Below are 21,823 nucleotides of genomic sequence, written 5' to 3' on the forward strand. Positions count from 1 at the left end.
CAGGAGGAAGTTATTCCTGTTAGGCCTGGCCTTGCTCAGCCCCAGTCAGTGGTAGGAGTGGTAGCAGTGGGATGCCAGCAGGCTCAGTAGCACTGCCATCACCCAAGCAGTCAAAGACTGCTGCAAGCAGCGGTGCATGGGAAGACTTTGAGCTCTCCTAAGGTGACCCATGCTGCTTGTGTCCACTGCAGAGCACAGGTCAGCAGGAGAAAGCATGTCTAGCATCAGGGGATGTCATTGGTGTGGAGACATGTCCAACGGCATTACCCGGGCGCCCTTTCCACTGCTGACAGCACTAGACAGCCTAGTTTGCCTTTGGCCAGTGGTGGCAAGGGACATGCCCCAGGTCTGAAGAAGGGGATGTTGCCTGTCATGCAGTGGCTGCCGTCGGCATGCAAGCATCCTGGTCACCCAGACCTACGTCTCATCGTATGGACCACTGGGGAGAAGATGGCTATGGACGACCAGCCATTTCAGATTGAGGAAAACACTGGCTTCTGCTGGCTACTCCAGGTGCTTACCTCCGAGTATAGAGGCCCTCAAGGACCACCTTCAGTCAGAGGGTGATCCCATTCCTGTACTGAGAGTGCAGAGAACTTGTGTCAGAGCTGCTGCAGCCAGCAGGGCCCAACACCTGTGTGCATTTCACCACTGACCTGAGGTATTGTAAATCATTAATGTTTACTAAAGTTGATGGGGTTTCATTTTATTTATTGTTTATACATCTGATGATGTTTTTCTTTTCTCCCAGTAGTAGTAACACGCACACTTGTCAATGATGAGTGCATGGGCTGGTGCCACCATGTGTCTGTCAGCCTTGCAGGCTCTCAGCAAAGCTGTAGTAGCCCAGCCAGACTCCTGAGCAAAATTTATTTTAGCATGTAGATACAAAGAGAAGAAAAAAGACTTCTGAACAGGTGCATGATTTTAAATTTCTTTCAGCTCTGTGTTTTGCAGGCTTGCTTGTTTTCTGCTTCCTTCCCCAAAAAGGACATTTTGCACCACGGCATATAGTGCAGATTTGTGCATTATTTGGTGTGGATAGATTCTTTTCTTGCAATATTTATTAGTGGCATAATGAATATGTAGTGTAGATAGGTTGTGTCTATGCATTCATTGTTTCTGCCAGAGGGAACAGTGTAGATTGCAGCCGGGCCATTGTTGACTGCGGGTAGAGCCTTGGTAGTCAAAAGTGGGTTGCCAGCTACCACCCAACCTGTGCCAGCTAGGTGCCAGCTACCACCCAACCTGCAAGGAAAGCTGGCAAACAGGTTATTTTAAAGGATTGTTTTCTGGAGTGTGAATTCTTGATTTGTATTGACTTCATAGGGAACAGTGTGGATTGCAGCTGGGCAATTATTAGTTCTGCGTAGTGCCTTGGACCACAAAAGCAGGTTGACTGGCAGGGCACCACGGGTGTTGCCTACCACCCAACCCACAAAGCAGTTGGGCAACAGAGTACTTTTTAAAGATCTTTTTAAAAAAAATTCTGGGTTTTGCATTGTTAGTATGTGTCGATTTTTGGTTTTTGGCTTTCTGCCATAGGGAACAATGGGGATTCGAATTGGTGTGTTATTTCCTGCAGGCAGTGCCTAGAGATTCCAAAGCAGGTTGCGTGGCAGGGCACCATGGGTACAGTTCAAGGACTGGCTGATAGGCTTCTTCATTTCAATTCGGGCACAAATTGATTTGTGCCCGAAAATGGCAATTTCAGATGATTTGTCTACAAATTGAAACCAGAATTAGACCTCCAATAATTTTCGTTTACAAACCGAAATGACCTCCTCTCTGATCCGAGTTTTGTTTACTTCGGAAAACATTTTGGTGCTCCATCAGCATTGCATTGCAAATTGTCCTTTTCGTCTCTCCACACAGACTCCAGCAGCAACTGACTGAGTGTTTGTCAGAAAGATTAGCATAGCAGAAGATAAGATATGCAAAAAGGGACACAGCTTCTGAAGACATTTAGTTAAGAGAAGTGAGCTGTATTGTGATGCAATTGTGTGCTGAGTACGAAATGATTAAGCTGAGAGCAGCCGATTCATTGTCAGCTCTAAGTAATCCAGAGCTTCCCACTCTGTCTGGGGGGACTGCTGGGAGCGCCTGGAGGAGAGACTTCTTACAGCTTTGCCCCCCCCCCTTTTCTCCCTCTTTATTATCTTGTGTGTAATGATTAAGATTCCACATGCCCTGTCCTGTTTGCATTAAAAATATTTAAGCCCTTGCAGAAAACAAAACAAAACAAAATGCCGGGAGGGACACTGCATGTCTCTTTCAAGGTACATGGGAGGCACAAGCTATTATGCTTGGTTAAAGCAAAAAGCATACACTTGCTATTAACACACTGGGAAGTATATAAGTGGAATATGGGGAGGGTGAGGGTTTGAGAGGTAACATGATACAGGAAGACATCCTGATTGACAGATTTTTAAACTTCAGATTTGCATTGGAAAGGAAACTAGTTGGAGTTTAGACACAACTGCCTTAATTGAATTGATGGCTCTATTTCTCGTTTCCAGAAAGAGAGAACTGAGTTTGCACCAGGAATATATATGCTGGTGTAGGGCACCATTTCATCCTTACTGCAACATGTGTGGGTGAAGAGAGAACTCCATTCATTGCCTCTTCCATCATCCTTTGCACCTATCCTCCATGATTGACTCCACTTTCCCAGGGGAGCTGCCATTCTGCAGGATTTATGCCCTTCCTTAGCCTCACTGACCAGCCTGCTGCTTCTTCTGTGTGTTCAGCCTTTTTTTAAAAAGGCTAGATGTTGGAATGAAGGTTACGAATGTGAAATGTTAAAAAAATAAACATTGTGATGCTTGCTGATGCTGATAATGAGATGACAGTAAATGCAATGCTTTGCCAGCATGGTGTAGTGGTTAGAGTGCTGGACTAGGACCGGGGAGACCGAGTTCAAATCCCAATTCAGCCATGAGACTTGCTGGGTGACTCTGGGCCAGTCACTTCTCTCTCAGCCTAACCTACTTCACAGGGTTGTTGTGAGGAGAAACTTAAGTATGTAGTACACCGCTCTGGGCTCCTTGGAGGAAGAGCGGGATATAAAATGCAAATAAATAAAATGTCTGCTGTATGAATATTTTCTTTGTATTTCTCCAAAATAGAAAGAAGCACTCTGTGACTGACTAAAGCGGCAGCACAGAGAGACAGACACGCATGCACCAACCTACCCCAAAGGACTCTGTGACTTGATTGACTAAAGTGGCAGAACAGACAGAAGCACATGTGCCCACCCACCCCAACCTGTCCCCACCACCAGCAGTGGCCACTGATGAGCTTGATGCTACTGGTGCCCCCTCACAAATGTCTGCCACTCAGACTTTGAGAACAGCACATAGCATTAGGCCACAGCACAAACCCAACACCAGGGCTGCTCAACTTCAGCCCTCCTTCAGATGTTGGCCTACAACTCCCATAAACCCTGGCTATTGGCCATGGTGTTTGGGGATTATGGGAGTTGTAGTCCAAAAACAGCTGGGGTGCCGAAGTTGAGCAGGCCTGCCCTAAACCCTCTCCAACCCTCTCACAGAGCACACAGCCACGCACACACAAGTATAAAATGCTAATTTTCACCCACCCATGTCTAGCAAACAGTAATATATAATTATTATTAGTATTAGTAGTAATTTTATTATTATTATTATTATTATTATTATTATTACATTTATATCCTGTTCTTCCTCCAAGGAGCCCAGAGAGGTGTACTACATACTTGAGTTTCTCTTTCACAACAACCCTGTGAAGTAGGTTAGACTGAGAGAGAAGTGACTGGCCTAGAGTCACCCAGCTAGTTTCATGGCTGAATGGGGATTTGAACTTGGGTCTCCCTGGTCCCCAATAATGAGGATTGGATCATAAAGTGAGTTGTTGCATTATCGGGGTTTTTATTGAAATATTGCTTGAATTCACAAATGGGTGGTGCTGCTGCGCTGGGGTGCCACAGGCTCCGAAGTGCTGCAAAATGCCCAAATAACGGCGCCAAAAAATTGAGTGCCGTTGTTCATCAGTCTTCACTAGGGATGTGCACGGAACCACGGAGGCGTGGTCCGGCTCTGGGAGGAGTGTGGCTTTAAGGGTGGGGGTAGAACTTACCCCTCCCGCTGCTATTCCCCCTCCGGCGCTTGACTGTGCTGCAAAGTTTTTCAGGTGGCAGAGTTCCTCCCTGCCGCCCCTGCTCCCATTGTTGTCTGCAACCTCTGTAACAAGTAGAAGTTGGCGCTACACATGCGCCCATCGTGGCACGTGTGCACCCGTTGCTGCCACTGGCGCGCGCGCCACAGCAGTCTTCCACATATGTCACAACGTGTGACGAATGCGGGGCGTGCGCACCGGCAGTGATGGCGACGTGCGCACATGCGCCACGATGGGCGCATGCGTAGCGCCAACTTCTACTTGTTAAAGAGGATGCAGACAACGATGGGGGCAGAGGCGGCAGGGAGGAACTGTGCCGCCCCAAAAACTTTGCAGCAAAGTCGAGCACTGGAGGGGGAAGAGCAGCGGGAGGGGTAAGTACTAGTCCCCTGCCCTTAAAGCAACACTCCCCCCCGCCAGACTGGCCAAAGTCTGAACCATTCTGGAGGACTCTTGCATGATCCCGGACCGGTTCGGGCACACTCCTAGTCTTCACTCTTTCAACTTGTTTCTGTGGGAGTATGTTGTTTTGTATTCTTGCCATTCCCTGCTTCACCCGCACCACATGTTCTGGAAGTCTCAGTCCCTGTCTCTGGATGACAAATACTTGGGTGGGGGGCAGGGCGCACTTGATGCTGCTGTTGGCTACTAGTCTGCTGCACATATGATGCCTGCTTTGGAAACCTGGCTCTTTGCAAAGCTCTGCTGTTGTTGTTGTCGAAGTGTGTGCTGTTTGGTGATGTTCTTCATGGCAGAATTGGGGCATAAAGGGGTCTGCTGGGGCAGAACAGTGGGTTGGGTGGAAGTGCCCCAAGGGGTGCCTTCCACAACCCAGATTCCAAAGGAATAGGGCAAAGGGCTGATTTTTTGTGATTTGGGAAAGTTTGAGTGTCTTTAAGCTTTTCCCCCAGAGGGAATAATGGTGGTTTCAGCAGCCCCATAACAGCACTTGGGTGGCACTGGTGTGGTGCTGAGCAAGTGGTGGTGTAGTGCACAGAGGGTGCCAACCACCCCCTTGGATTGCTAACCCATTGGGGTACTGGGCTTTGCTGTTTCTGAGGTGTTGAGTTTAGATTCTCTAGTAGCAAATGACAGTTTTAATGAAAACCAGTGAATCCACTCTCATATGCTACCAGAGAATCTACACTCAGAACACCTCTAGAACAACAAAACCCTGTACTTCATGGGTTGGCAACCCATGTGGGTGGTTGGCACCCTATGTGCACTACACCGCCACTTGCTCTGGGCCACCCCAGTGCCCCTCAAGTGGAGTTACGGGACTGCTGAAACCTCCATTATACCCTATGAGGAAAATCTGAAAGACACGTAACTTCATTAATTCTTTAAAAATTAGCCCTTTGCCAAATTCCTCTGAAAAAAATTGTGGTAGCTTCCTTGCACCAACTGGGCACTACCACCAACCACACCCCACTATGGGTCACCCCTCCCCCCCGCGTGAAGCTATACTCTTCCTGAAACCTCCATTATACCCTATGAGGAAAATCTGAAAGACACACAAACTTCAAAAATTCACCAAAAATCAGCCCTTTGCCAAATTCCTCTGAAAAAATTGTGGTAGCTTCCTTGCACCAACTGGGCACTACCACCAACCACACCCCACTATGGGTCACCCCTCCCCCCCCCGCGTTAAGCTATACTTTCCCTGAAACCTCCATTTTACCCTATGAGGAAAACCTGAAAGACACACAAACTTCAAAAATTCACCAAAAATCAGCCATTTGCCCAATTCCTTTGAAATTTTTGTGGTAGCTTCCACTCATTGGGCAATACAACCCCCACCCACTCTTTTGGCCATATGACCAATTTTTTAATCCGAATTAATTCGTATTTGGATTAATTCGGATACAAAACAAAACTGGGGTTATTCGGAAGGCTTAATTTCGGACAAAATACAAAATGGGGTTGATTCGGATTTGGTACAAATTGAAACAGAAAAAATACAAAACGCACAACCCTACTGGCTGATGAGCTCTTCTTCTGAATGCCCTTCATATATGAGTTCCACAAGAGCATATGAAGGTGCACTCTCAGCTGGCATCGCAGCTGAGAGTGCAAGCTTTGAGCCAGAAAGATCCCAGTTTAGAGCTCACTTCACCCTAGAGTTGCCCAGTCCAGATGTTGAAAAAAGTCGATATTCATCACCAAGAAAGTGGAAATAGAGGATGCTTTTTACCAAAAAAGTCTCCAAAAAAATCTCCACTTTGCATATAATTTGCATATGTTTATTGGTGTTTTTATAAGAATTGGATAATTTGAGAATAAATACAGCTTACTACTGTGAAGCTGATGACCAGATGAGCTGTATGTCTGCTCAGTCTGCTGTCTAGGTGCAGAGTTCTCAAGTTCCTGCTTCTTAACCGTAAATTGCTTTACCACACACAGAGACTTCTGTCCTCCTCCCCCATGTTTTTAAAGAAAAATAAATCATAAGATGCTCCCCTGTCCCCAAGGGGCTCACAATATTAAAAAAAAAAATAGACACACAAAGCATCAGCCACTGAAGGAATGCTGTGCTGGGACAGGGCCAGTTGCTCTCCCTATGACAAACTGAAGAGATTTACCACTTTAAAAGATGCTTTTTTACTCATTTAACAGGGGTAGCTGCTAATTGAGTAAAGTAAGTTAACTAACAGCTGAGTAAAGTTAGCTAACTGCTCACTTCTCACTGCTGCCACCACCACCATATGAAGGAATGAAGCTGTACCCATCCTTGCTCCTGCATCACATAGCTATGCGACCTGCCACTGAAGCAGACCCTCCACTCTGGCTTCCCCATTGGATGCATGGTCAGTAGGAAGGGGAAAGGAGACAGCGAAAGAGAAACTGCTCATGAAAGCAAAGTGTTCTGAGCAAACAAAATGTTCTAGCAGCTCCTCAGAACTTTGGACACCACAATAAATGCAAAAAAAGTTGTTCAGTCCCCAAAATAATCTCTATTCCTCCTAAGGGGGGGGGAGTCATTTGGTCCCTGAAATAGTCACATGTCCTCTGTCAAAGTCTCTAGTTGGCAACCCTACTTCATCCATAAACTCAGGCAAGCTTCATTTGCCTATCTGCTATGAGAACAGTAATGCTGGTCTGTCCTACAGAGCTATTGTAACACAGGCACAATATACACAAAACATTTTGAAAACTTGAAATGCATTCACTAACATGCATAGCAGCCTTCGTATTCCGACGGTCTCTGTCTTACAAAGGCACTGCCCATGTGTACACACCTGAGAATCTGCTGCCACCATGCAAGAAAAATCTGAGAGCAGTAGCTGACAAAATGGTAGTTCTGAAAATGTCCCCAACAGGAATAAATAAATAGTTATTTATTTATGTTAGATTTTTTAATATATTGGTGTCCCTCATGTGAGCTTGCTCTGAGACAAAGGCTTTTAATTCACTACAAGGTGTTGCATTAGATATGCTAAATGCACATTTTAGGGGTGTGCACAAATCAAGATCTGTGATTCGCTTTGAGTTTGAATAAAATTGCAGACCCCCAATTGATTTGTCGAAAGCAGCTGGCTTGGCCAGCTGACTTGATGAACCACCTTTGATTCAACCTGAATTGATTCGGGCTCCATTTTGAGGCCTGTTTTGCTGGGAAAATGGGCCTCAAAATGGAGCTTCTTTTGGGGGAGAGCTGGTCTACCAATTGAGATCAGCAGGTAGACCAGCCCTCCAAGGCAGGCTGACGCACCAAGTTCAGCATTCGTCTACCCACTGATCTCAGTTAGTAGACCAGCTCTCACCAGAATGTGAGTAACTAAAAAGAAGAAACTCCTTGTCTGTGCTGAAGGGCTTGCACACTTGCACCTCCTTGAAAAGAGTCCAGGTTTAAGATTTTTTCCTGAAATTACAAAATATATGAGGGTTGTCTTATTTCCTGACTTGTTTCAACCACACATAGTGGTTTTAAAAAATCTGCATGACTCCTGACAAAAATTATGTAAAGGCCCACTTCCCTAGGAAGATGTAGGTCTGAACTGGATGCTGAACAGGGGAGCGTTTGTGATCACAGTATTAATTTTTGTCAAATGTTTTAAACCATTTCATATATGATGCACAGTATTAAATTATAAAGCGGGGATACCTGAAGTTTCAGTATGTGAACGTATTGGATTTTGGCTATAGAAAATGCTATCACCCAATCCATTTCCCGCCCCCCCCCCCCAGGCATGAGGGTTCCTTCCAATGTACTTATATACATTGGTACATTGTATGGAGTACCAATGGTTTTATAACGGGCCCTGGGTCTTCAGAAATTAAGGAGATATAACCAGCAGGGTAAGTTCAACAGAACCTATGGGCAAAGGTAAGAAGTAGATGTAAAGTAAAGCAATAAGTCATCACAAAAATACAACGGAAACAGAACAAACACTGACAGTTACACAAATGCTCTTTTGTTTATAATACTTGGTTTCCCCCACTTCTGAAGGTGCCCTTCCCATTGTCCCACCAAATTCTCTCATGGCTTCAGGTACCCTTAATACTTTAAATGCTGGTCTCTGCTGCACTGGATCTGTTTCGTGAATGGTGTCATCAGGTAACTCTCTTTCTTTTAAGTCTTTGTCTCTTCTCCTCAGCTTCTTCTAGAGCCTCCTTCCTTATCTTCCACCTTTTCAACTCCTCCTCCAGGTTACCTAAATAACCTGTTCCCTAGCACCCTTTACTGCCTTCTTCTAGGCATTGCATGCTAGGCTAAACTTCTATACCTAGAACACTCTTCCCCATGGTGTATTGTTAGAAGCTTAGAACTAAACTACACATTACATTCAATGCATAGTTGGGCCCTGGTTGCTTTTCCTTTTAACATTTAAAACCAACTGTGGACTTCATTGGACTGAGCAGGACATAAGCCCAAGCATCTGAATAGATTTGCAACTCGGTATTTTAGTATTTTGAAATTTTTATTCCAAAAATTTGAATCTGAGGTGTAAACAGTAATATTATCAATGCAAAACTTTGACATTCTGCATATCAAATTAAATCAGAATTCATTAATCAAACTGACGGTGCACACATAGCAAAGCATAATTCATTTCAACACTGGTGATAATGCCTGTACAGCTTGTATTATATATGCAAAGTATTCAAGGCTAGAGATTTTCAGTTACATCAAAAGTGTATAGCAAATGATGGCATTAATTCAAATCTCTTTGAAGTCAATAGCAAAGTCCTTTTTTGAGTTCAAAGGAGATAGACTGAAGTCCTGTAAGGAAAACTACTGAACTGTAATGTACCATACCACATTTCTGGGTAAAAACATTCAAAAAAAGAAAGAAAGAAAGAAAGAAAGAAAGAAAAAGCATGTATTGAGGCTGGGTTGAACAAGGTTAAAACTTTATTAAATTATTTGACAACATGGAAGTGATTAAAGCAAATTCCAGTCCCAGAAGCAATAAGGCTTACACTTTTCTCCCAGGGATCTACCTGCAACAGAAGACCTTCTAAAACCCTTAATCTACTGTTCCAGCCTGAGAGCAATGCTCAACTATTGGCAAGCACAGATAGTTCTCAGGTCCGCAAAAGACTCCCTTGTCCCAAACACATCTTCAGGCATTACTATAGCAATCTTTGGGAAGATTATGTAATCCTGTTGTTACAGCAAGAGGTGATAGTTACCACTAATTATGAACCTTTTTAGTACCTGCATGATGTTTGCTCATGCCTGAGTCTTGCTGGAAAAAAGCTTCTTCCTCTCCCCGCATTAATCCTGGCCCTGGTCTGGAGCTGACATAACCCAGCCCCACCCCACCGCTTAGCCCCATACCTGCTTCCCAACCTTAGGCACTACTCTCAAAACATGTGGCCTCCATCTTTGAGAATGGGTAGAAGACTGCCTGGGCTTCTCCAAGCAGTCAAGGTAGCCAGTGGCAGCAGCAACATTATCTGACCCTTCCTTCAAGCAACTTGGTAGACAGATAGGTCAAGCAGGCACCTGGTGGGCTCAAGATTGTTAGCCTGACAGAGCAAGAGTCTGGTGGCCTCCCATAGCAACCAGTTGTCCAGGAGCTTTCCCAGACAGCAGGATTTCCCGTGGATATACTGCAAAGTTTTACTGAGAGTCTGGAGCATATCGGATACTCTGACGCAAAAAGTGTATTTTTTTTAACCCAGACATAAATCAGGCTAGGCTCCAACATGTAGGGGGAAACCCAAATCGTATATAGAGTGCACTCTGATATGTCACAGGATAAATCTGGCCAATATGTGAACACACACCTTCCGTTCCAGTAGAGAAGCGAGCTAAAAGTTCCGTCTGGAAATGCTCCAGGGAAATGTCAGATTGGATCTTTATATCAAACAGTGTCTCTGGATTGGCTCTCTGGTGTCATCTGCCTACCTAAATCAGGAGTATTATACACTGTTGTGTGGATGTTCCAGGTGAAATTACCTATAGTCTTCTAGTCCACAGGCTCAGTGGTGCAGGAGCCATATCTATAGGATTTCCACACTGAGTTTGACAGCACCTGACAATCCGTTTTTTGGTGAGGTTTTCTTTGCCACTTTGTCTGTTGAACTATCTGTTCTGCAATCACAGCTATCAAGCATTTGTCCACATTACAATATACGCTACTGCTGGGCCAATGGAAAAGTGTTCCAAATGAGTGTTATGTGACCTACCTGTGATAAAGAAAGATTTGTGGTATTTTTGTTAGCTCATTTCCATACAAAGGTAATATTTGAGATGCCTCTATATAGTGTTTAGTGCCACTATATTGTTGTTTTGGTTATTACATAGTTGGTTATTACAAATTGATCAATTTAGAGAATGCAGCTGTATGTAGATTTAATTTTTGGAAGAATGGATTTCAGAATCTGTATAAATGAGTTTCAAGGATAAGGGGGGAGTTGCTGAGTCGTATTGATTTGACTTCACTTCTTGCATAATACATTAAATGTAAGCAAAGGAAGCAAATTATGCACTATAAATAACATGTCAAACAATATACTCTAAAGTATCAGTCAGCAGTCTCACTGCAGATTGCTGAATCAACAGAGAATTTTCAAGTAATGCTTTTCCTATATTTGCTTCATACACAAAACGTTTGTGAATAAAACATTAAATGAAAAAGCAGTTCTGTTGGGAATATCACTGTACAGTAAAGGAAGATGGCATTAGTTGTAGTTTCACATTTGTGGAGATGGAAAGGTGAAAAATGACTAGCAGAGAAAAATAAAAGACAGAAACCTTCAAGAAAAATTATATTTCTGGTTTGTATTAATATCCTACCTTTCCTTAAGATTGAATATCACATGTACTCACCTCTTCACACACTTATCAGGTGTAATTTCTTTATACATGAAGAAGTGATAAATCAGGTATTCATCCAAACAAGGTAAATATAGTCAGATCTACTCTATGGATTTTTGTCATATTTGTCAGGATTTTATATTTTGCTGACCGTCTTCCCTTGATAAATTCAATTGAGGCTGAATTAGTAATTAAAGTGGACCACCTTAAGTGGCGCAGAGGGGAAATGCTTGACTAACAAGCACAAGGTTGCTGGTTTGAATCTCCGATGCTACTATATCAGGCAGCAGCGATATAGGAAGATTCTGAATGGCATCATCTAATACTGCATGGGAGGAGACAATGGTAAACCCCTCCTTTAACCAAAGAAAACCACAGGGCTTTGTGGATGCCAGGAGTCGAAATCGACTTGACAGCACACTTTACCTTACCTTTTATAGCATGGTGCCCAAGATAAGCTGGGATTGAAGAGATTGAAATGAAGTACAACTTCACAGATAGGGAAACAATACATACCATGCTGCATGCAGCCTGGGATATGATAACTTCTTCACTACATGATGGGAACTTCCCCAGATGCGGACAGATGCAAATTCCAGAAGCATGCCTACAATTAAGAGGAATGGTGAAAAGGTCAGTATTGTAACAACTCAGATGCAACATGCATGGATGAATAGAAAGTTCTCTCTCTCTCTCTCTCTCTCTCTCTCTCTGTAGGTGTGTGTACACATGCACCTATTTGTGAAAAGAGATGAGTTGTTAAATACTGAAACTATATATATAGCCAATATGGGGGAAAGACAATCCAAGGACAAGTGGGTCACTGTTATCTTTATGATATTGGGGCCAGTTAGAAGTAAATGGGCATGCTTTGACCACCCCAAGGTCCAGCTGTCGCAGAACTCAGAGGTCTGACCATAGGATTGTAATCAACTCTTTCTCTTTCCTTACAGCATCAGAGTTTTAGTCAGGGACAGGTGCGTAGGGACATTGGAGCAGGGGGGGACAGTGCTTTGTTGGCTGGAGGGGGCAAGGGGCCACTGTGCAAGTTAGCATACTCAGCAACCCCAGAGGTTTGTGTTGGGGCTGCCAGCAACCTTACTATGCTCCTGCTCAGGGATAGGAACATAGGAAGCTGCCAAATACCAAGTCAGACCTTTGTTCTATCTAGTTCAGTATTGTGTACAAAGACTGGCAGCGGCTTCTCCAGGGTTGAAGGCAGGAATCTCTCTCAGCCCATCTTGGAGATGCCAAACAGGGAACATGTAGTCTCTGTATTGATTCAAGTGCATTGATGTACATGTTAGGTATGCATGACTGGGGCGGAAGTTAATACAAGAAAGAGCATATTTTACAATATTGCTGTTTCATTCAAAGGTGTACTGAGCTTCTTGAGTATACTGAGATTCGTCTTAATTTTCCACTAACCCCATTTGCAATTTATTATTGTGCATATCGACAGCATAATTACAATAGCACACAAAATGTAACAATTAATCAAGAAAATGCATGATCCTTTGGTTTAAATCTTCTTTAGTCAATGGATTGATGTGACACTGTTTCTTTCATAAACCAACAAATCTAAAGGCATATTTTCACTAAGACAAAACAACAACAACCTTGTACTACACTTAGGCAGGAGGAAATGACTAGAATGATGTGTGATCTCGATTTCAGGTATTCTATTACATTTACATTCAGATAAGCTATAACCAGTGAGAAAAAATATACCCTGGGTATGCCAGCTCCTTTATAAAGCTATAGTTGCTAGAAGGTGTTCTGGAACAAAATAATTGAAGGAGAATATGCATCTCTAAGTCAATGAAGCAGTCACTGAATATTTTGCAGAATACATGAGATTGGTAGGTTACCATGCGGGGTTCCCTCTCCCCCATTTTTACCACAGGAAAAAAAAAAAACTACCTTGTACTGACTTCCTGCACTGAGAAAGCACAATCCATTAACAATCTCTCCTGTGTCTCCCCAGTCTTAGATTATAGATTCACACAGCTGTCAAGAATATAGATTCAGTCAGGCTTAGCAAAGGTGGGCAACAGATCTGCATAGCAGTGTAACAAAGACTGTCATCTTGCTGCTTGCTTTACAATCAAGTTCCTTCAAGCAACAGCTTGAAAAAGTAGAAAGCACTTTAGATTTCATACTCCCTGTAGACTCTAGCTTAATTTGCATCACAAACTTTAAGTATTGTCACTAGCATGTTAATGTAACCTTCAGAATAACCTCTTTTCAACCTCTGATTTTAAAAAGAGACGCTAAATTATTTGTTTTAAGGAGAATGTCCTTTTGTGTAGTAGAAGCAGAAATCTCTTTCTGGCTCATGGAAATACATCACATACTTTGCTTCACACGACTGTGTTAAAAAATAACCAAAAACACTTGACTGTGTATTATTGCTGGTGCCCAGCATTCTAACTAATGAAGTGCTGGCATGTGTAACGTGATATGCACTCGTGCTGTGGATGGGATCAACTAATCATCACTGGCACCTGCTTGGGGGTGGGTGGGTGAATTCCTGCAATCTCCCTTTCCCCCCAAAGCCCTCTGTGTAACCTGAAAATATGTCCCTGAGGGTGACACAGCTCACAAGGACATATCTTCAGGTGACACAGAGGCCTTCCAGGGGAATAACTCCCACCACTCAGCTAGTGCCAGTGCTGTTTTAGTCTGGCGGCACCAGTGCATCTCATGCTGCACCCATGCTATGTTAGGATGTTACCCAACATATTCTAAGTGTGCATTTTAAAATGTGCAGTGTGGACACAGCTACCCCATGTTTTCAAGCATGGGTAACTTGTCCAAGACTGGCTGTGGTTCCCTGATGAGGGTGTGCTAGTAGCAAAGTTGGGTTTAGCTTGAGTAATGTGTGAAATAACCTGGATACATTTACTTGAAGGTAAGTCCAGTCATCATTATCAAATGGAATGCTGTGTACAGAATCACATATTGCAAAAATTAAATCAATGGCCTTCCAACAGAGATGTCCGAACATAGCAGAAGGTTTTCGCTAGGGATTCTTCTTCGCCAAATAGATGATAGCCCTGATAATATGATATGTTTTTGTGCACTGGCGGCGCTGAATCTCACAGCACTTTCTCTCTCCCAGCATCCCTTGCCAAACCCTATCGGGGAGGAATGACTGTGTTGTTGGTCACTGATTGCCCTTGATAAACATGTTAATTGTCTTTCATGGTTGATATATTCAGCACAGATATGAGCATTAATAGGAATACAGAAGCATCTACTCTTGCTTTAGTGCTTGAAATAATCAAGTCAAATTTATGTCAAATAATGAGTACATCAGCCTAGTAACATTACAAGGCTATTCTCATGACCAGTAAAAACAGGGCTTAAGGACCGAAGGCAGGGTTAGCACTCACATGTGAACCATTGGCAAGCCCTCTAGCTGTGCTCCATCAAAAGAGGCTCAACCAATTCCCAGCCCCACCTCTAAAACTAGGTTTAGCAAACAGAGGAGGTTGCCTAGCCTCTCCCAGTGCTTGTGTGGAGCCACGGTGTTGTTTGAGCTCCAACACCGGCCCTCTCCATGTCTTGACAGAGCTACCATAGAGTCAGGATACCAGAGTGGACTGAGAGCTGTTCTGTAAAGCAAGCCCACTGGGCAAAAGTCTGCCCACCAACATATGACATCACCGGCACTGAGCAGTTGCTCAAGCTCTCTTAAAGTGGCAGGCACCCTGCAAATGAGCTCAAGGGAAAAGAGGGAAAAGCAAGCTGCCTTCTACTGAGTCAGACCATTGGTCTAGCTAGCTCAGTATTGTCTACACAGACTGGCAGCAGCTTCCCAAGGCTTGCAGGAAGGATTCACTTTCAGCCCAACCTAGAGATGCCAGGCAGGGAGGAGAGCTGGTCTTGTGTTAGAAAGCATGCATTTTCTCCTTTGCTAAGCAGGCAAAGGGGGGTCATGCCCACTTGGTGAGTATACCTGCATCTATTGCCTGCAACTGCTTATAGATTGTGAACTGCCCTGGGACTTGCGTATGGGATGGTATGAAAATGTGTTCAGTGAATGAATAACTAAATGCAGAGCTAAATGAATGAATGAATAGGCTGCTGTGAACCACCCAGAGATGTGTGCTTTGGACAGTATGGGAAGTGTGCATATCAAATTGGCAGAACAGCAGCCAGCTGCTGCTTCTTTACTCTCTTGCTGCTGCTGCTGCTGCTGCCGCCGCCACCACCACCAGATGTCAATAGCTGCTGCCAGATGTCCAATATTGTGCTGGCAATTGTGGGGTTTGCCAAGCAATTGGATGCGACTTGGGCCCCCTGCTTTCTGCGGAGCCCAAGGTCCTTAATCCATGGAGGAGAGTTGGTCTTGTGGTGGCAAGCATGAATCGTCCCCTTTGCTAAGCAGGGTCCACCATGGTTGGCATTTGAATGGGTGACTACACATGTTTCTGTGCAAATATTCCTGTTAGGGGATGGGGCCACTGTGGGAAGTGCATCTGCATGCTTGCATGCAGAATAGTCATAGGAACATAGAACGCTGCCTTCTACTGAGTCAGACTCTTGGTCCATCTAGCTCAGTACTTTGGCAGCAGTTTCTCTAAGGCTGCAAGCAGGAGTCTCTCTCAGCCCTATCTTGGAAATGTCAGGAAGGGAAATTGGAACCTTCTGCATGCAAGCAGGCAGGTGCTATTCCCAGAGCAGCCCCATCCCCTGTGGGGAATATCTTACAGTGCTCACTTGTGGTCTCCCATTCAAATGCCAACCATGGTGGACCCTTCTTAGCAAAGGGGACGATTCGTGCTTGCCACCACAAGACCAACTCTCCTCCATGGATTAAGGACCTTGGGCTCCACAAAAAGCAGGGGGCCCAAGTCGCATCCAATTGCTTGGCAAACCCCACAATTGCCAGGACATCTGCACATCTGCAGCAGCTATTGACTGGTGGTGGTGACAGCAGCAGCAGCAAGAGAGCACAGAAGCAGCCACTGGCTACTGTTCTGCCAATTTGATATGCACACTTCCCATACTGTCCAAAGCACACATCTCTGGGTGGTTCACAGCAGCCTATTCATTCACTCATTTAGCTCTGCATTTAGTTATTCATTCACTGAACACATTTTCATACCATCCCATACGCAAGTCCCTGGGCAGTTCACAATCTATAAGCAGTTGCAGGCAATAGATGCAGGTACACTCACCTAGTGGGCATGCCCCCTCCCTTGCAGAAACAGCCATAAGGATTGCACAGGGTGTGGTGGGGGGATCCTGTGCCTAGGGTGAGTGGGGAAACAGACCCCTGCCCATGCCTCTCCAGGACCCGTGCTCCTTCCCATCCCCTGCAACTATCACTCACCACTGGGGGCACCCTCCCCTGTTCTAGACTGTGTGCACTGCCTGCCAAGGGACAAGAGCAAGAGCACTGCAACCCTCCCAATCTGGCATGCTCCTCCCAATTGGTGCCATTGGCTGATCACCCCCTTCCAATGCCATGGCAGGAGTGTCCCCCCGCCCCCACCTCCCTGCAGCTTCCTGGTTCCTTCTTCCCACTGCTGACTCAGAGGTTATGCCTCCCCCACCCCACCCCCGCCCAACACAGCCAGTGCTGGGAAGGCAAGCACAGCAGCAACCTTGTGCATTCCAGGGGGAAACTGCACAAGTGATGGGGCTGCTGCTCTCTCCTTCCTGGCACCAGCCATGGGGAGGGGAGCTCACACCATTGTGGCCATGGTTGCAGGGCTAGATCCTATGTGTGGACAGTGCTAGGTTCTGCATTACTGGCTCCCTGCTAATGGCAGGTGAGAGCTATTTGGGAGCAGTTGCGGGTGTGGTGCAAAGCTGGGTCAGTAAGCTCTTAATTATAAGCAGCATGGCAGAGGCATGCACGCCTTCTGAAGCATTGCATGTTGTGCAGGTCTGTATCATATCCTGTAATGCTGGCATGCAAAAAGAGCTGCCCCGAGGCTCTGTGGTGCAGCAAGCATAGCCCGCCTGGGTGCACCCACTTGCCTCATGCCCCCACCCCCGCGCACTCCTGGCCACAGTAGATGGGAGGGTAGGTGGGCGGGCAGGTGTTCCCCATCACCCACCTGCCTGCCCACACTCTTTACCACCATCACAAATCAATGGGTAGCAGTGGCAATGAGGGTGGGCAGATGGTGGGAAACACTTTGCCATTCGGACACACACCCACCTGCCCTGCTGGCCCTGCGGGGTGTGACAAGTGGCAGCAGCAGGGCAAGTGGGTGATGGGGAACACACACACCCTCACACACACATATGCACATCCACCTCCACCCACTCGCCTGCCCTCCACCACACAATTGGTTGAGTATCACCAATAGTGCACGCCATTTGCCTCTGTGCATGCACAGAGGCCTGAACTGGGTTGCAGACTGACTGGCCTGTCATTTGGGAGGCCAGGGTGGGTGGGTGGGTGGCAGTAGTGGATTGTCAGGGAGGCAGAGTCGGCACTTGTCTGCAGCAGCAGCAGCGAGGGTGGGGGGTGAGGGGACGTTTCTCCCTTTTACCTTGCACACATTACCACTGTGTGGTGGGATGTTGCGGGCGGGGGGGGGGGCAGAGGCCACAGCTGCAGCTGTGGGGAGCAAGTGGGGAGCAAGCAACAGGGTGAGGGCGTGAGGGGAAGGTTCCCCCTTTTACCTTCTCAAACCACACTGCTATGCGTTAGGATGGGGTGACGGAGGTGGCCGTGACAAGATAGAGCTCCTTCCAGCTCGCCATCTGTGCAGTGACATGGTTTGGGAAGGTGAAGGGAGGAACTTTCCCCTCACCCTCCAACCTCCCCACAGCCTCCACTGGTGGCTTGTTTTTAAAATTAAGATGTATCTTTCCCCTGACCTCCCAACTGCTGCTTGCTATGGAGGAGCCCTTTACTTGTAAGCACAATCCTTGCTGGGTATACCCTTCACAAGCATACCCCCTTGAGCCCCTTAGGCCAGCTCGCCAGTTGGGGTTTGAAGCCAGGCTTGGCTTGAGTCAACTGGCTTCCCTCCTCATTTGAACAAGAGCCTTCCAGCTGAGCCAGCTCCAACTCAAGCCTGCAGCAGCAAGAGAAGTGGGGCCGGGTTGGGTGGGGGCAAGTGGCAGCAGTGGCAAGGTGGGCAGGTACATACTCACCGTTGCTTGCCCGCCTTCCTGTCCACTGTGGCTAGGGGGCAACCAGACAGGGAGTTCCACTGGGGTGGTGAGGAACAGAAGCCATTGCCCTTCCACTGGCTTTGTGCCTTCAGTGGCTATTTGCTTGGCTTTAATGGGCGGCCCAGTCCTGGATGCCAACTGAGCGAGCAAATGGGGAGATGAGGGGAGTGTGCCTTGCACCATGGAGGAAACCAGCAACTGCCTTCACCTGCCATTGATTCTGCTTCCACAGGCAGCATTTGTGGGGGTGTGACTGGGAACCAGGGGGCATCTGCCTTGTCCCTTCTGGTTCTGGGGTGTGTGTGAGGATGTGTGGTGGTGTGTGTTCATGGGCTCTTTGGGGAGGGCTGGTAGCTGCTGCTGCTCCCTTCTCCCCTTCCATCTCATTGGGTATTGGGACAAAGTTCAGTGCCTTTAGCAGTGCTGGGGTTCCAGGAAGGGGTTAACTGTAGGCTTACGGGATCTACCAATCAGGGAGCTGCAAAGCAGGATGACAACTTGAAGCCACCTGAGTGGTCTCCTTGGGTCATGTGATTACCCTTGGCCACTCAGGGAGCTGCAGCCACCTGGCATTGTTGGCTGGAGGACCAACAATGCAAGCTCTGGCTTCCTATCCTGAGCAAAAGCCTGTCATGGTGACCATCAGTCTTGCAGGCTCTCTGCCGAGGCTTCACTATGTTCTTGTGTGATTGTTGTGAGGTGGGTAAAGGGGTTACAGCTCGGCTCAGGGTTATCCTGTTTGCTGTTCATGTGAATAGCCTCAATATTTATGTAATTTCATAAGTTGCATTACACAAGAGTATGCCCAAAGGAAATAATGGGATTACTCATGTGTAATGTTATTTGCTCTAATTTTGTGCTTGTGAAACTTGTGCAAATTATGCAAATACAATGCTGTTAGGCTGATATTCTCTTGTGTGTTATGTCAGCCATTGTACTTAATTCCTATACTTAATTAAGTATAATTGTATAATCATTGTACTTAATTAAGTGGCATGAATTGTTGCAATTCTGCAGGTAAGGCCAAAGTGCACAGAGACAGACAATATTATCTTAACATTAGAAAGGCCAACTCAGTGATCTCAAACTGCCTTAATCTGTATGTAACAGGAGCTTGAACAACACCTATGGGAGATGAAGAACAGAGGAGTCATTTAGCCTTCCGTGAGTCCAAGGACAGTAACCTACTGGAGGTGCCAGGGATTGAACCTGGGTCCTGTGCATACAAAGCATGTTCCTACCACTGAGCTGCGGTGTCCCCTCTCATATACCTTTTTCATGTTGACAAAAGGTTAATGATGCTCCATCTTTGGTCTTGTCGTGGTGTAAATAGAAAGTAGAATCAGAATCAGAAGGAAAGTAGAGGTACCTCCTGCAGATAAAGCTAAGATAGCCCTTTGCATGGGAAAAAATGGTTTTTCAGGATTTATGCACCATGGCAGACTGCTGCATTTAAAACCAGCACAAAAATCATGAATCAATATAAGACCATAATTAAACAATGGAGAGAGAGAGAGAGAGAGCTCAGAGCAGCAGAAGAACCAAGCCAAAAAGTTCAGGGGACACATAATAATGAGACAGAAGGTAAGCCAAATGTAGTATTCGAAGACGTAAACAAAGGTCTTTTAAATACTGGTGAAAGACACTCAAGAAGGGGCAAAACAACAAGCCTCTTAGGGCAGGGAGTTCAACATTAACCCCTGCTAAACAGGCAAAGCCGCACCTTTTAAAGTGGTAGTTATTTTATATTTAGCAGTGGGGAAGCAACTGCCACTATCCAATCTCAGCACAGCATTCTTCCAGTGGCTATTGCTGATACCTGCCTTGTATTTCTTTTTACAGCCCTTTGGGGGCAGGGAACCATCTTCTCTTTATTTGTTTTATTATTATTTACTTTTTTGCAAGTGTGTATAGATATACTACCACTACTACTACCATTACTACTCAGAATAAATCTGGCTTTTCCACAGAGACATCCTTTTCATCCTTTTAAAAATGTAATCTATTTCCTTTTATATTTTACATTCCTGTTACTCAATTGTCAATGATGGATTGGTTTGGATGACTATATCCACTGGTCCTGCAAACTACACAACTGCAAATAAGGGTGTGCACATGTTGTCCCCTCACACCTCACCATGTTGTTCTGTCCTGCACACTCATGAGAGGATGGATAATCTGAATCAATTGTATGGGTCTAATAGTCCTTTGGACCATGTGATTAGTTAGGATGTTCCTACAACCACATGAGTCTGCAGAAGACTGCATACTTACTGGGTGGGCGTGGGCAGGATATATGTACTGTCATCTATAATCTCATGTTGGGCGGGACCAGTGACTGGTATCATCTGAACCAGCCCTTTATGTTGGGAGCAAAGGCAGACAGAGAGAGAAGTATTGATATTAATGTGCTTCTAGATTTTTATTTTCTGCTATCCTCAAGGGCTAGTATATATCTCATTTTAAACTCTCCAAAATCCTGTGATCTGGTTATTTATTTAATACATTTCTATACCGCCCAAAACGCAAGTTCTCTGGGCAGTTTACAAAACAATAGCCTAAGCAACAGTGACTTGTCCAGTTAGCCTAAGGGCTGAGGAGGAACTTATACCCAGGTTTCCCAGTCCATGTCCACCATACTGAAAAACAGACCAAAATTACATGTTCCAACCAGACATTTAGAACGCCGCACTTCCTTTCACATCTGCCATTCCTGGAGTTGTGTTGTTTTATAAGACTTTATATTCATACCAGTACAGTAACACACTGTCTGGCGAGGCCAGCTGTCCTTACCTCCAAGGATGGAGTGGTGAGAGGACCGAAGGCAACAGGGACAGCTGGCAGCCGGGGAGAGGTGGAGGAAAGACTGCCAATGGGCAGGGACTCAGCTCCAGTGGAGGAGGAGCTAAGCCCTGATAAGATCGAAGGGGAGGCGTGCGAGGATAACAGCAGCAGCATGCCTCCCGAAGGGAAGGGATCTGAGCAGGAGGAAGGAGAAGGGGGAGCGGCATTGGCAACAGCTATAAGGGGTAATCAATTACAGATAATAAAGAGGGGCGTTGGCCCCATAATTGGGGGCGGGCGATGCACAGCCTGTGAGGAGGTATATAAGGAGCCAGCCAGGGAAGAGAGACTGGCTGGTGGAGAGTGTCAGGGGCCCCAGGAGAGGGGCAGACACAAGGAACAAGTAGCCTGGACAGAGGAGGCACAGGGTGATGCTCAGTCCCCTCCCTGCTCGGAGGCCAGACC

At 45.8% G+C, this 21,823-nt stretch overlaps 1 long non-coding RNA gene across 1 annotated transcript in view; it reads right to left on the reverse strand.

Moving 5' to 3' along the window:
* Positions 1-9,079: 9,079 nt before the first annotated feature.
* Positions 9,080-21,823, reverse strand: part of LOC128348868 (uncharacterized) — a 51,987-nt gene continuing 39,243 nt past the window's right edge. Inside the window, exons 2-3 of the long non-coding RNA XR_008318393.1 lie at positions 11,942-12,032; positions 9,080-10,794 (exon numbers count right to left, since the gene is read on the reverse strand). This is a non-coding gene — a long non-coding RNA (uncharacterized LOC128348868). The remainder of the gene's footprint in view (positions 10,795-11,941; positions 12,033-21,823) is intronic.

This window comes from Hemicordylus capensis, chromosome 3 (assembly GCF_027244095.1).
Source record: "Hemicordylus capensis ecotype Gifberg chromosome 3, rHemCap1.1.pri, whole genome shotgun sequence".
Taxonomy (NCBI): domain Eukaryota; kingdom Metazoa; phylum Chordata; class Lepidosauria; order Squamata; family Cordylidae; genus Hemicordylus; species Hemicordylus capensis.